This window comes from Ornithodoros turicata, chromosome 1 (genome assembly GCF_037126465.1).
Source record: "Ornithodoros turicata isolate Travis chromosome 1, ASM3712646v1, whole genome shotgun sequence".
Lineage (NCBI taxonomy): Eukaryota > Metazoa > Arthropoda > Arachnida > Ixodida > Argasidae > Ornithodoros > Ornithodoros turicata.
The window spans coordinates 128,917,348-128,930,245 of record NC_088201.1 but is presented as its reverse complement, the minus strand read 5'-3'; the positions used below and the strand labels follow the sequence as shown (position 1 = coordinate 128,930,245).

Here is a 12,898-nt window from a genome sequence, read left to right as displayed (position 1 = left end):
GTCTCTGATACTGTGTCATGCATTTGCATTGGAGTACGACGTTTGGAAGTAAATAACCCAGTGACAACAATCACTACAAAATAGAGGTGTTCTATACACACGCATTTCCAAACTTGTGTTGCGCATTGCGACAACAGCATACAACGAATCGAGAAGCGTTGCATGACTACGTATTGCGGTTACCAGCTGTCATGGTTTCGAAATAAAAGTAACAAAAAAAATGGCATAAAGACAAGAGGTATACTCACATCCTTTCAAAGTTGCGTCGTCGATGAAGGTCTGATCGGTCTCAGTCGTCGACAGCTAGCTTATAAGACCCTTCATTTTTGTTTTATTTCAAGGGAAGGAAGGATCACGTGAATGCATCGTGGACAGCTTCTCCTTTCGCAGGAGCAGCATGTGAAATGCGATACCTCTTGCCGACGCGCTCTTTTTGCTTCTTCTTTTGGTATGATAACACAACCGCGAAACACCCGTCTGGCTTTTTCCAAACGCTCTTTGGGAACACCAACCACACACACAAAAAAAGAAAACGTTATCGCTCTCGCAAGATGCATTTTCGACTGGTGGTATACGCTGTCTGCCACGTACGAGCTTCCAGCAGTGAGTGCCACGTAAGAGCCAAGTGATGTGAGTATTTCAAACCATTCTTGTGTTACAGTGTATCTTATAGCTAAATAAAATGCGGGCATGTATTTGTTTTAAATTCTTTTTATTGTTTCGCTCAGATGAGACAGCAGAGACATGGTAGCCGATTTCGAAAGAGTGATACCGTAACCGCTGTGCTTTCCATTCCCAACGAGTCTTGCAATATTGTACACATTGCCGGGACATCGTTCTATTACTTGCCTGGGTTCGAAGCTTATTTCACATAGCTTCGAGCACTCGAAGTTATAATAATTGTGCGCGACATTTGCTTCTTTCAAGCAATGCCATAGTTGACGTGTATCATTTTGCGACAGATTTACTCCATACATTTCTCACAGATTTACTCCGTATCTCGTCGGATGACCATTGCTGAGCCAAAGGCGTACGGCAGTTACTGCAGCTGGACATCGGTGGACGTAGATGTTATGGTCAATCTGAGTCACGGTAGTGCATTTTCCCTGTTTCAGTGTTGGTTTTGTAAATTCTGTTGTAGCTACGAAAACGAACAGGGAAACAGCACTCAGAAAGGACAAGGTGTAGCAGAACATCTCCGGACATCTATTTACCATGACGACCTACAGTAAAATGAGACAACTCGTCATGGATTTCAATATTTATTGGTAAGCGTCTTTGGGTGGCAACCTATTTTGCAACAGGTCAATTGTCATGTCGTTTATGTACACAGCCAGGTAATGGTAGCCAGTCTTCATTGCGTAGTACATGATACATAGACTTTCGGTCACCAGTTGCATTACGTCGACGTCACGATCACCGTAATAGCTGAATATGGAGCTCATCTGTTTTCCCCATTCGGAGACCAGGTCGAACGGGTGGTCGGATAGGTGCTCACACTTCCTGTGTACCCTGGCATACATTGTTTTTGAAGACTCCCACACAGTCTTTTTCGCGGGAAGGTTCAGAGGCAGGGACTGGAACAGGAAAATGTCTCTGGTTATCTTAAATGCTGCGACGAGCACTGTGTCGTCCGTTGACTTCGATGAACCACATTCTAACATGTCATTCCAACAGGTATGAGGACGGCGACATTTTCCTTTGAGTTGATGATCCTGGGTAACGTCCCGCATGCCGCACACATCATCACCCGATTGGGACCAGGAATCGCCAGCGTTGGCTGGCTGTTCGACATCGGACCAGTGATCGCCAGTCATTTCGTCGTCGGTGGTGGCAGGTAGTTCTCCGGAACCCAAGTCCTTCTACGACTTCCAGAAGGTTGCAACAGGTACTGCACCTTTCCGTTCCGAACGCGTCTTTTTATAATGCGGTGGCCCTTTCCAGGCTGCACACGTGTTAATTCGCTTGCATAAAATTGACCTTCAATAGGTTCTTCATGCTGGTCACGTAAGAGATAGGTATTCGGGTAACCAATCTTGACTGCTCTCACCACAAAAATTTCACGCGTAAACGAACCAAGATAACTTTTGACTAACTGGTGTCTAGACTTTGCTATTCTGACAAGGTCGCCAACGCGAAAACGTGGCTTCTCTGGGGGTTTGCTCGGAGTAGGATAGAGCTTTTGCCTAAATAAATGTTCATTTTCTTTGTTGACATCCACAGGTCGTGCCGACAGAGTTCTATGAACACGATGATTATATGCTTTGACCAGAGGCTGTAAAATTTTCAAGTACGATTTATGTCCCTGATATTCAAAAGCACGATAAAGTGGCGTCATAAGACTGCGAATAGATCGTTCTGCAATACTTGCTTTCGTATTTGAATTAGAGTGGAAGAGAGATATCCCTTTTGATTTTAAAAATGCTCCGACTGACTTATTGGTGAACTCTGTACCTCTGTCTGAATGAATCAGTCTCGGAGTCCCAATACGTCTAAAAGCGAGTCTCAGTCCACGTATAATTTCCGCTGCTCGTTTATTCTGCACAGGCACTACAGCAAGCATACGAGAAAATGCGTCGATAGAAAACAAAAGATAGCGAAAACCCTTGTTGTATCTCGACAGTTTCTGAAGGTCTTTCAAATCTATTTGGAATATATCCTTCACACCCAAAACGATGGTCTTCCGGAACTGACGTGGTCGCTTGAGTTCTCTGAAGAGAGAGTACACATCACTGGTTTCCAGGAACTTGGCAACCTTCGCCGGCTTTTCACCGATCGCTCGTGCGAGTCGTTGAACACCACCTAGAGCACCAGGATGGTATACGTCCACGTAAGCAGCCATTAGCACAATTTTCTTCCGCGAGCACGAAGTCCGTCGAATGACAAGTAGGCGTTTATAACGGCTGCAACGTCACCTTTGTACCAAGAGGGCGATCGATTGTGCAGTTCGTATTTTATAAGCTCGATGACGGAACTACTTGGAACAACGCGAGAATGACAGATAATCCTTCCCTCTTCATCTATCGCAAATACGGTCTTTAGCATCTGCAGAATGGCGAGGGCCTTCTTCCTGTGTCGTGCGGGAAAATGCGCCAGAATGTTTTCGTCCCGAAGGTAACCACAGTGTTCCTGTTGCGGTTCCAACGTACTCAATACTGGTTCCATTCTCGAAGTCTCTTAGCCGCTCTTGTGATAACCGGAGAAATGCGTCGACGAGGTGTCTCAGGTGTGAACGTAGGACTACTGGCTGATGGTTCTGCAGTCTCCTTTTCAAGTCGAGATGGATGTACGATAAGTGTCGGTATATTTAGCTTGACCAATAGTGGTAGGATCCTCTCGAGATACGCGGGTCGCCACACATTTCGCGCTCTTGTGACCAAATAATAAACAAGGTCTACAACGTTGGTATTTGGTATTTGTTGACCATTGACAATGAGCTCAAACGTTTTACTATTCCAGCTGAGCACGGGTTTTAGTAAACGCAGTAATTGGCTTGCTCTCATCTTGTAGCCGCTGCTCATAAAATTAACGATGGCATCGTCCTCCTCGCCTGCTTGAATCTGTGTCTGCTCTCTTGTCGATGCCACAGGATTTGTCTCCTCACCTGCTGCACTAGGCTGCCTTAATGTGTTCGCAGGAGGATGCAATAGCTTGTGCAAGTACTGGATGATCTCCTTGGCCTTGATATCATCAGGCTCCTGTTTATTCAATATCGACGGAATAGTGCTCTCCCGATAGGGAACAAGCTCGTATTTCTGCATTATTTAAATGCCGATTGCTTTTGCGATGCTTTTGCCCGCTAAACTTGAAACGAGACCTAACAAGGGTGGCAACAAAAATTGCAAAAACCCGCCGGACTGATGAAGAATCCGTTTAACTTTCTTGACATCTGCACGGTCTTGCCTGGAAGCCAGTGTCCTAATGGGTGTTGCAAAAGGCTGCAATTGCTTTTTAACTTTCGGCGGTACGTCGATGTTTCCTTTGCAGAGGTTCATACAAATCTCCCTGATTGTTCGTAGCTGTTCCTTGCTGGCATGTTGAATCAGGTTGTAACGATCTTCCCCTGTCTTTGCTTCAGCGATCATACGAAGGAAACGAATGTGTTTGTTAAGCCTTTTCATGACCTGTATACGATCTGTCTGTGATCATCCGGGAAAATGTTGGTCCACACCTTATAGTGATCGTTGCTCTGTTGAGACAAGTCGATAACTAAGTATGAGTATGGTTTCTGACAGGAATCTTTATATATCGTGGGCAACAAATCATTTCGCCCGAAAATCTGCCTGGACAGCATACGCAGCTGGTCTGTAGTGCGTGGTGAACGAAATAAAACGAGAGCCGTGCTATTGAATTGTATTGTGCGATACAAAGGGTCGTTGACGAACAGGTATTGCGAGATGAACACAGCCGTGATTGACAGGTGGTGACACCCGGCGATATAAAATTTGCAGATTTCTTTGAGTCTTTGCCGGTCGGCTAAACAGTCGTCGAATATAAATAATGAGTGGCTATAATTCTCCGGATCTGCAGGGATGTCTTGACTGAAATTTACTTCAGGAAGGGTATCGAATACCGGCTGCTTATAAAGATAGATATACCATATTTGCTTAAACGGTTTGTCAAAGAGGACAGCTCTGTGTTTAATTAGTCGTGCCACGAAGGTGGATTTCCCACTTTGACTAGCCCCTGAAATTGACACCGAGGCAGGCGTCACGAACCTAAAAGGTGCTATCACTGTCATTTCGTGCAAGGGAATGAAGTCTGGTCAAGATACCAACGTCCATACGATGTCCAACGCGTCCGAAGGATCATCGTCGTCATCATTGCATCAGTGTACAAGTAAGCATCATGTCTTTGTCGATCTTGCATAAACTTGACAAGCTAAAGAAATGTGGAGAGTTTCAAAAAATGGCGACAATTCCTAAAAACATCAAGTATGATGTGGTTGATGTTAACAAAATTGAAACGAGGTATGGCGAGGCGGTCTACGTAGAAATTATGAAGGATCACGAGCACGTAAAGGTGTTCCTTCCAGCTCGGTTTCATAAACTAAGCACTCAAGACATCGAAGACATGAGGAACACGAGCGGACTCTGGATGGAGAAGAAAGAGCGAGTTGGAAAAGACGGGAAACGTCTTCTTTCGCCAGACATCGTGTTCAGTCAATTCGAGTACAAAAATTAAAAGAAATGGTGACATGCCACCTTTGTCCTCCGGCCGATCGGCAGCACTACACAACAGCGCTGGGACTTCAAATTCATCTGGCTAACGTTCATAACGTTGCAACACCCTGTATCCCATTTTGTGAGACACTCTGTACGCTCCGCAACTATACCAACCGCTATGAGCTTCATCTACATGACAGAGACGACGACGGGCAGGATGTCAGCACATTCTTTCATGAAAACGGACACTACCTTGCCAGTGTACTTCGACATTTCGGATTTCCGTTACGCTTTTATGTTTTGCTGAAGGCGGAACTCGGTCGACATACGCCTGAGGATGAGATCATATTTGTCACTCAATTTATTCCTTCGAGTGTGCATACGCTGTGGTCGGAACGACACGTAGAACGTGCTGTCATTGAAGTAGGCACTGAAGTCACCAACAATTTAGAAAAGCTTGAAATGCAAGGATCGGGATTTTTCTTATTTCGAATTCACGCCTGCATTCTTCATGTCGGTCGTCTCGCACCACAGCTCATTGGATGTACCGACTTTGAATTGCCAAACGAGTTGAAAAAAAAAGTGTCGTGTCTTCTGAGTGTCGACCTTCACGAGGATAGTGAACAGAACATGTGTTTCGCATTTTACGTACTTGCCGGTCTACATCCTGCAAAGGGTTCTTACAGACGCAGAGCTTCATCCTACAGGTCATACCTGTCTCAATATGTATTTCCAGAGACATTTCCTGTAGTGTTCCCGAAAGATGTAGAAATGTTTGAGAAGCAGAACGATGTGAGCATTAACGTGTACGGTTATGACAAAGATGAAAAATATGTTTACCCGATTAAGGTTGTCGACGACCAGTGCAAGAAGCATGTCGACCTACTGCTGATTGACTTCCATTTTGTACTCATTACTAATTTCAATGCTTTGTTCACACCACCTGGTTATTTTCACTGCAAACGATGTACGATGGGTTTCACCACCCCGGGTGTACTCGCCGATCATCTACTAATGTGTAAACAACAAAAAGTGTCCAAGACTATTTTTCCAAAGAAGGGTGAGACACTGTCGTTTGCCGGAGAGGATTTGATGTCGGAAGTTCCCTTCTACTGTGTATACGACTTTGAGAGTGTACTATCACCGTGTTCGGGAGGCGGGAATGTCTACGAGGAACACATCCCTTCATCCTTCTGTCTCCTCGTCATACGCTCGTGCGATTCGTACGTCTTGAAGAAACATATTTACCGTGGTGCAGACTGCGTTTCCGTTTTCATGGAACTATTGCGTAATTTGCATGATGAGCTGTATGCGATGTTGCACGAGACTGTGCCCTTGCAAATGACCCCAGGAGACGAACTCGAACATTCTGAAGCCACTCACTGTAACATCTGTAAAGAACCATTCACTAAGAAGCAGAAAGTGCGAGACCATGATCACGTAAGTGGAGAATTTCGCCAATCATTGTGTCAGGGATGTAATCTGAAACTGCGGATACCACGGAAAGTGCCCATCATTGCGCATAATGCCAATTATGACCTCGGATTCATAGTAGCTCATCTGCACCTGCTTCGGAAGACAGACATCAGAGTGATAGCCTCCAGTTGTCAAAAGTTTAAGGCTATAGACATTGGTGTGTTCTGCTTCATAGACTCGTTAAGCTTCCTCAATGCTAGTCTCGACACATTGACGAAAAATCTATGCGACAAAGGTGAATCTAACTTCAGGTGTCTGCGTCAGTTTTTCGCAGAGGAGGACTACTTCAAGTTGGTTGTACGTAAAGGGGTTTTCTGTTATAACTACGTTACCTCTTTTGAATGCTACGACGAGCCCTGTTTGCCATCACATGACCAGTTCTTTAACCAACTGAACGGATCAGAGGTGAGCGAGGAAGATTACCGCCATGCGCAAAACGTGTTTGAAAAATTTCAACTGAAGAGCCTGGGCGAGTACTCGGATTTGTACCTTTTGACGGACGCATTGCTTCTGGCAGACGTGTTTCAAAACTTCCGAATATGGGCGTTGGAGACGCACAAAATTGAACCACTTCATTTCGTGTCACTCCCAGGACTAAGCATGTCTTGCGCACTAAAAATGAGCCGGATTAATCTGGATTTAATCCACGATCCCGATGCCTATCTGTTAATTGAACGGGGTCTGCGTGGTGGTATGACCCAGTGTTCAACGCGAATGGCCACTGCAAATGTCCCAGGGACAGAGCAGTACGATCCCGAAAAACCAAAGACCATAATTCATTACATGGACATAAATAGACTCTATGGCACAGTGATGCGTGAACCACTCCCATTCGGAGGCTTTGAATGGCTGTCACCCGAAGAGGTTGCAGGTTTAGATGTAACCCTTGTTGCAGATTATGCAGACGTTGGTTATTCTTTAGAGGTAGACCTGGCCTACGTACAAGAGCTCCACGAACGACATAAAGATTTACCGCTCGCGCCCGAAAAAATGAGCGTCCCGTATGAGTTGCTTTCGGATTATCAGAAAGACCTGATGAAAAAATTTAACCTCCCACAGCATGATATAGAACCAAAATTACTCCTTACATTGCTTGACAAGAAGTATTTTCTTCATTATCGCAGTCTAAAGTTGTACCTACAGTTGGGTCTTCGGCTGGAGAAAATTCACCGGGTGCTCAGGTTCAAACAAAAACCATTCCTGCGATCCTATGTTGACTTCCATCATGAACTACGCAAGCAGGCAACCAATACCTTCGAACGTAACCTGTACAAGTGTTTAATTAACTCCGTATATGGGAAAACATGTATGAATGTACGAAAGTTCGTCGACTGCCGCTTAGCAACTTCCGAGGAGCAAGTGTTGAGATTCTTGCGTAAACCGAACCTCAAACAATTCAGGGCTCTAAGCTCTAACGTAGTCTTGTTTCAGTTCGCTCAATCGATAGTCCGTATGCGACAGCCTCTGTACCTGGGGTTCACTATTCTCGAGCTGTCTAAAGTCATGATGTATGACTTTTATTATAACAACTTGCTTCGGGTAGCCCCGGACACAAGGCTCTTGTATATGGAGACAGATTCTTATATCGTGATGCTGAGCGATGAGAAGGCCCTTGCGGAGCTCGCCGATACCCACCTTGATACATCTGGTCATTCTTGTGATGACTCGATGTATTCTATGAAAAACAAGATGGTGCTAGGAAAATTTAAGAACGAAATGCCCCACGACCACATCCTAGGGTTCTGTTGCCTGAAACCAAAGCTCTATGCACTAGACCTCCATAGTAAAAGACGATACAATCGTGCTAAGGGGGTGAAACAATGTGAAGCACAGAAGTTGCATTATTCAATGTACATAGACTCTCTTAAGCTTGGTGAAGTGTACAAAGTTTGTCAGAACCTCATTGTGCGCAAGGAAAATATAAATAAAAGTGTATGTGTTACGAAAGTAGCTTTAAATCCCCTAGACACAAAGCGTTTCATTTGTGAGGATGGTATCCATACGTTACCCTTTGGGTACGCATCCAATGGAAAGATGTAGACAGTTTTTATGCATATGTTGCCCTACCTGGCTGTTGTTGTTGTAATGCTGTTTTTTTTTTATATATAAGATTGTGCCTGTAACGACATGGAAATCAATACAATTTTATTGTGTCAAAGTACACTGCAACATGACATGTTGTCTGTCTTTCTTGGGAATTGCTTCCGTACAAGGACGGGTACCAGCTTGTCGTTCAGTGTGAAGTTTGTTGACGAAAATCTCTGAGTGCACTCTCGGAGCAAGAATCCACAAGCCAGCATGCTGCCTACATACAGGCAGTAGAGGCCACATGTAGCTGATCCATAGCCCTGAAGTCTTTTCTTGTTATAGTAAAATGACCTGGTAGGATGAATGAATTGGTAGAATTCTTTGTAGACGGGCTGAATGCCGTAACTATCAAAATACGTAACCACATTGTCACCGGAAACATAAGTCATGGTGCAGTGTTCACCGTTACTGCTCCTTGGAGCTGTGTTAATCACATAAATCCCGGGTATGGCTTCCTGTCTTGCGATTTCATTGCATGCGAAGGTTCCCCGAAACAGTTCTCTGGTGCAGTAGTGTCTACTGAATGCTGCATAGAACTGCCACTCCTCCATGTTTATTTTTCAGACAAATTTCACTCGTCTGTCTTTGTTGATTTCTAGCACACGAGGTGTTTCGGATACAAACAACACCGTAACTGCTTCTGTTAGATTGGCAGCAAACGTTAGGGTCAGACGAACGTTGGCTGGAACAACAGGACAAAGAGCATTCACTTCTGCATCTGGAGTCAGATGGTAATAAAGCATAAATGTCTCTTTTGCATACGCAGCTGGAGCTATTGGTATATCCTTGCGTTTTAGTTTGTGAAGCAGGTGTATATAGGCTTTGGAATAGATGTCTCGTTGGAAGTCAAACTCATCCGTGTACTGTTGTCCACCAAAGTCCAGTAGTGCTCGTTTTAGTTTGAAGTTCTCAAGCTTGAATGGGTTTCGTGGTCTGCTACCTTGGTAGGCATCGCTCCTGACCATCAATACTGTTAACTTGGAGGGAACTCGCTCACTGTACAAGTCGTCAAATGTCACCTGAGATTGGTTAGGGGCGATGGTTCTGTACTTAATTTCCAGGCCTCGGAGAAGGTATACTGCAGGTGTTGTTTGAAGTCTTCGTTCTATACCAACAAGTATACTCGGCGATAACTGAACACGTCGGAGATAGAGCACGATACGTGAAAATTCCACAGTGTGCTTTTCTGTTGAACCATCAGCTTGCAAGAGACGAAAATCGTCCGACGCTTGACGTAGCACAACTCTTATGTCGGTTCCGTTAAGAATGAGCTTCTGTTGTTGACATATGTCGCTGAAGATTGGGCTGTACATGTCACACAGTGCCGATCCTTTGGTTCGCTTGTAACGAGCGAAAACTCCTTTTGAATCAGATGTGGGAGCATATACCTCACTCGTACCTAAAGGGTCTGGCTCGTATAACATTGCTGAAAGGGTGTGTGTCTGAGTTACATTGTTGGCATTCGTAATGATGTCCAAGTAGGAACGGTAACCATAATGTTCGAAACTCGAAACCAAGGTTGAATTCAGGTAGATATGTACGTGTTGAAACAACGATGAACCAAACGCTTGGACAGGTATGACTGCATCAGGTGTTGTTGAAGTGCTTGTTGTAGTTACTGCTGGATCTCCATTCTTTCGAATGATCTTGCACTGAATATGCAAAAAGCTGGATTGAAGATCAAAGAAGCCCCCACCGAGTCCTGGAACATTGTACTCGATCACTCCGCTTGATGTCGGAGCAGATACTGGGAAAAACTCGACGTATTCAGACTTCTCCAAAGCAAAGTTTGTAGGTGGAAGAGAGAAGAGTTCCAGCTGGTTTGTAGTACACAGACAGGAATCTTTATGCACTACTGCAATAGACATTTTTTTTTTTTCTGTCAAGTAAAGAAGTCAGATTTCCTCCGGTTCTCCGCAGGTCGAGCTTTTTTAACGGCCTTGCGTTTTCTTCCTTTTCCTGTGAGTCTCTGAAGTAACTCGTCACGAGTTTTATGCACTGTGCGGTCTACTCCTTTCTTGGTGGCTTCTCTAAATGATGCTCCTTGCTGGACTTCCTCGGCTATATGTCTTCCAGTATCAAGGAGCTTTCTTCCAACGTATGGCGCTACCTTCTTGGTCAGTATGGGCAAGAAACCCCTCAATACGTCACCAAATATGCCTCCTCCAATCTGATAAAGCTCGGGAGCAGTATAGTGTGGTAGATGCTCTCGCTTTCCTGCACCAAAATGTGCTATGCAACATGGTGGGTTTGTTATATACATTTACGTAGGTGGATCGTCAACCCGACACGTCCAGAGCCAGAAATGAATGGAATGAAATCACCTATCTCGTTTGCCAACTCGATTTGAATGGTTGTCAATTCCTTCGCAGATACATATTTATAGTAGAGGTTTGTGAATAAATAAGACATCACATCATTCCTACCCTGGACTCTGAACGGTATCGATCGAAGAAGTGGTGCTGTCACGTCACCCACAAAGTCGTTCTCGATGACATCGCAGTATATGAAAATATAGTTTTGAGCAGGGAATAGACAAACGTCTCGTTCGGCGACTGCATAACTTGAGAAAGTTGTCCTCTTTCCGAAGCCCAACATCAAAGCCAAATAAGGATGAAAGGTCACATAGCCATCGTTCATGCGTTCCAGGTGACAAATTCCGTTGTATGGGTTACATACGAGGAGACGAGCATCTTGCGACAAATGAAGTTTTGTTCGATAGGCATGGTTAATGGAATTAACGAGGTCCTTCCCCGATTCGTAGTAGCCTTCTGGAACTTCATACTTTACCGTTCGTGAACGATAGGTAACTATGTTAATCGTTTCTTCCGTATCCACCTGGTATTTGAGTAGCTTCACGAGTGACCCTCTGTCCAACTCTCCACAGCCGATTATCTTTTCAGCCATGCCAAGCTTAGCGGCAAGAGTTGCGCTAATTTCCAACCCATAGTTCAGAGGAAGTTGTATCTCATAATGACCGCTACCACGTATAATTCTTGTCTTATACTGCAAATGTTTTGCTAAAAATTGTCTCAAAGGCAAGAGAATGTTTTCATTAGCGTTGAACTTGACCTTCTCTGTTGCTTCAATCGTAGAACCAAGGAATGTCGTTTCCGATATACTATTGACTGTGTCAGTTACATTTTTAATTGCAAAAGGGATGTTGATTTCTGTTAAAGCGGCCTCCCACCTACCCTCCAACGTCTGTGGATGGGCTAGCTTTACTCGGAACTTGCTCATTGTGTTGTCGGAAACACATCCAAAGATGCATTTGAGAGCAGGTTCACATAGAACTGGTCAACCATGTTTTTTTTTTCTTTTTCTGATGAAATTTCTACGCGTACGCTTAATTTATATCGCCAGAAAATGCGTTGACGTTGTCACAGCGAAACTAGCGTGCTGCGGTTCGAAACCGAAATTACAGTCGGTCAATAGCTTGAAACCAGAGGGCATCTGGCAACACCTAGGAATTCGAAACTGAAACCAGAACTACACGTGGAGCAACCAAGCTTGGCGTCCATTCATTTAAAACCGAAACCGAAACTACAGACGGCCAAAGCTTGAAAACTAGAGGGCGCTTGGTGGGAACCGAAACTACCTGGCGCTCTGATGCGGCAACCAAACCAGGTGACGGACTGACGTCAACCCGATCGGAAAAATACTATTAAATGTCATCAGATGTTATTGCCTGTTATTAAATGTCATTTGTGTGTTATTACATGTCATTTGCGTGTTATTACATGTCATTTGCGTGTTATTACATGTCATTGCGCGTTATTACATGTCATTGCGTGTTATTAAATGTCATTAAACGTGCATCCAGGTGCCCATCAAACACTATCGACACATGAGTTCCCATTGTTTACCTGAGTTAACCGTTACCTTATCCTGGCGGCGCATGTTATTGAAACCTGGGAACCCATTGTTCACACTATCGATACATAATTTCCATTGTTTTCTGATATATCTTATCGTGCGTGTGCGTGTCGCATGTAACCTGAGCGGCCCATTGTTACCAAGTGCTATATCTATCACTACTGATATACCTTGTGCATTCTGTCTGTTTTGTCGAATCTGGTTCTACTCTTTGACTCCGTAGCACGTTCTGTTTTATAGTAAAGCTTATTTCGTTAATGTTCTATCTGAAATCTAACTCTGCATTTTCCGGG

General features: G+C 44.3%; 1 long non-coding RNA gene across 1 annotated transcript; it reads left to right on the top strand.

Moving 5' to 3' along the window:
• Positions 1-587: 587 nt before the first annotated feature.
• On the top strand, positions 588-1,946 carry LOC135368879 (uncharacterized). Its single transcript, XR_010414888.1, has 3 exons — positions 588-630; positions 987-1,268; positions 1,678-1,946. It is a non-coding gene; the product is annotated as an uncharacterized LOC135368879 (long non-coding RNA).
• Positions 1,947-12,898: the final 10,952 nt, after the last annotated feature.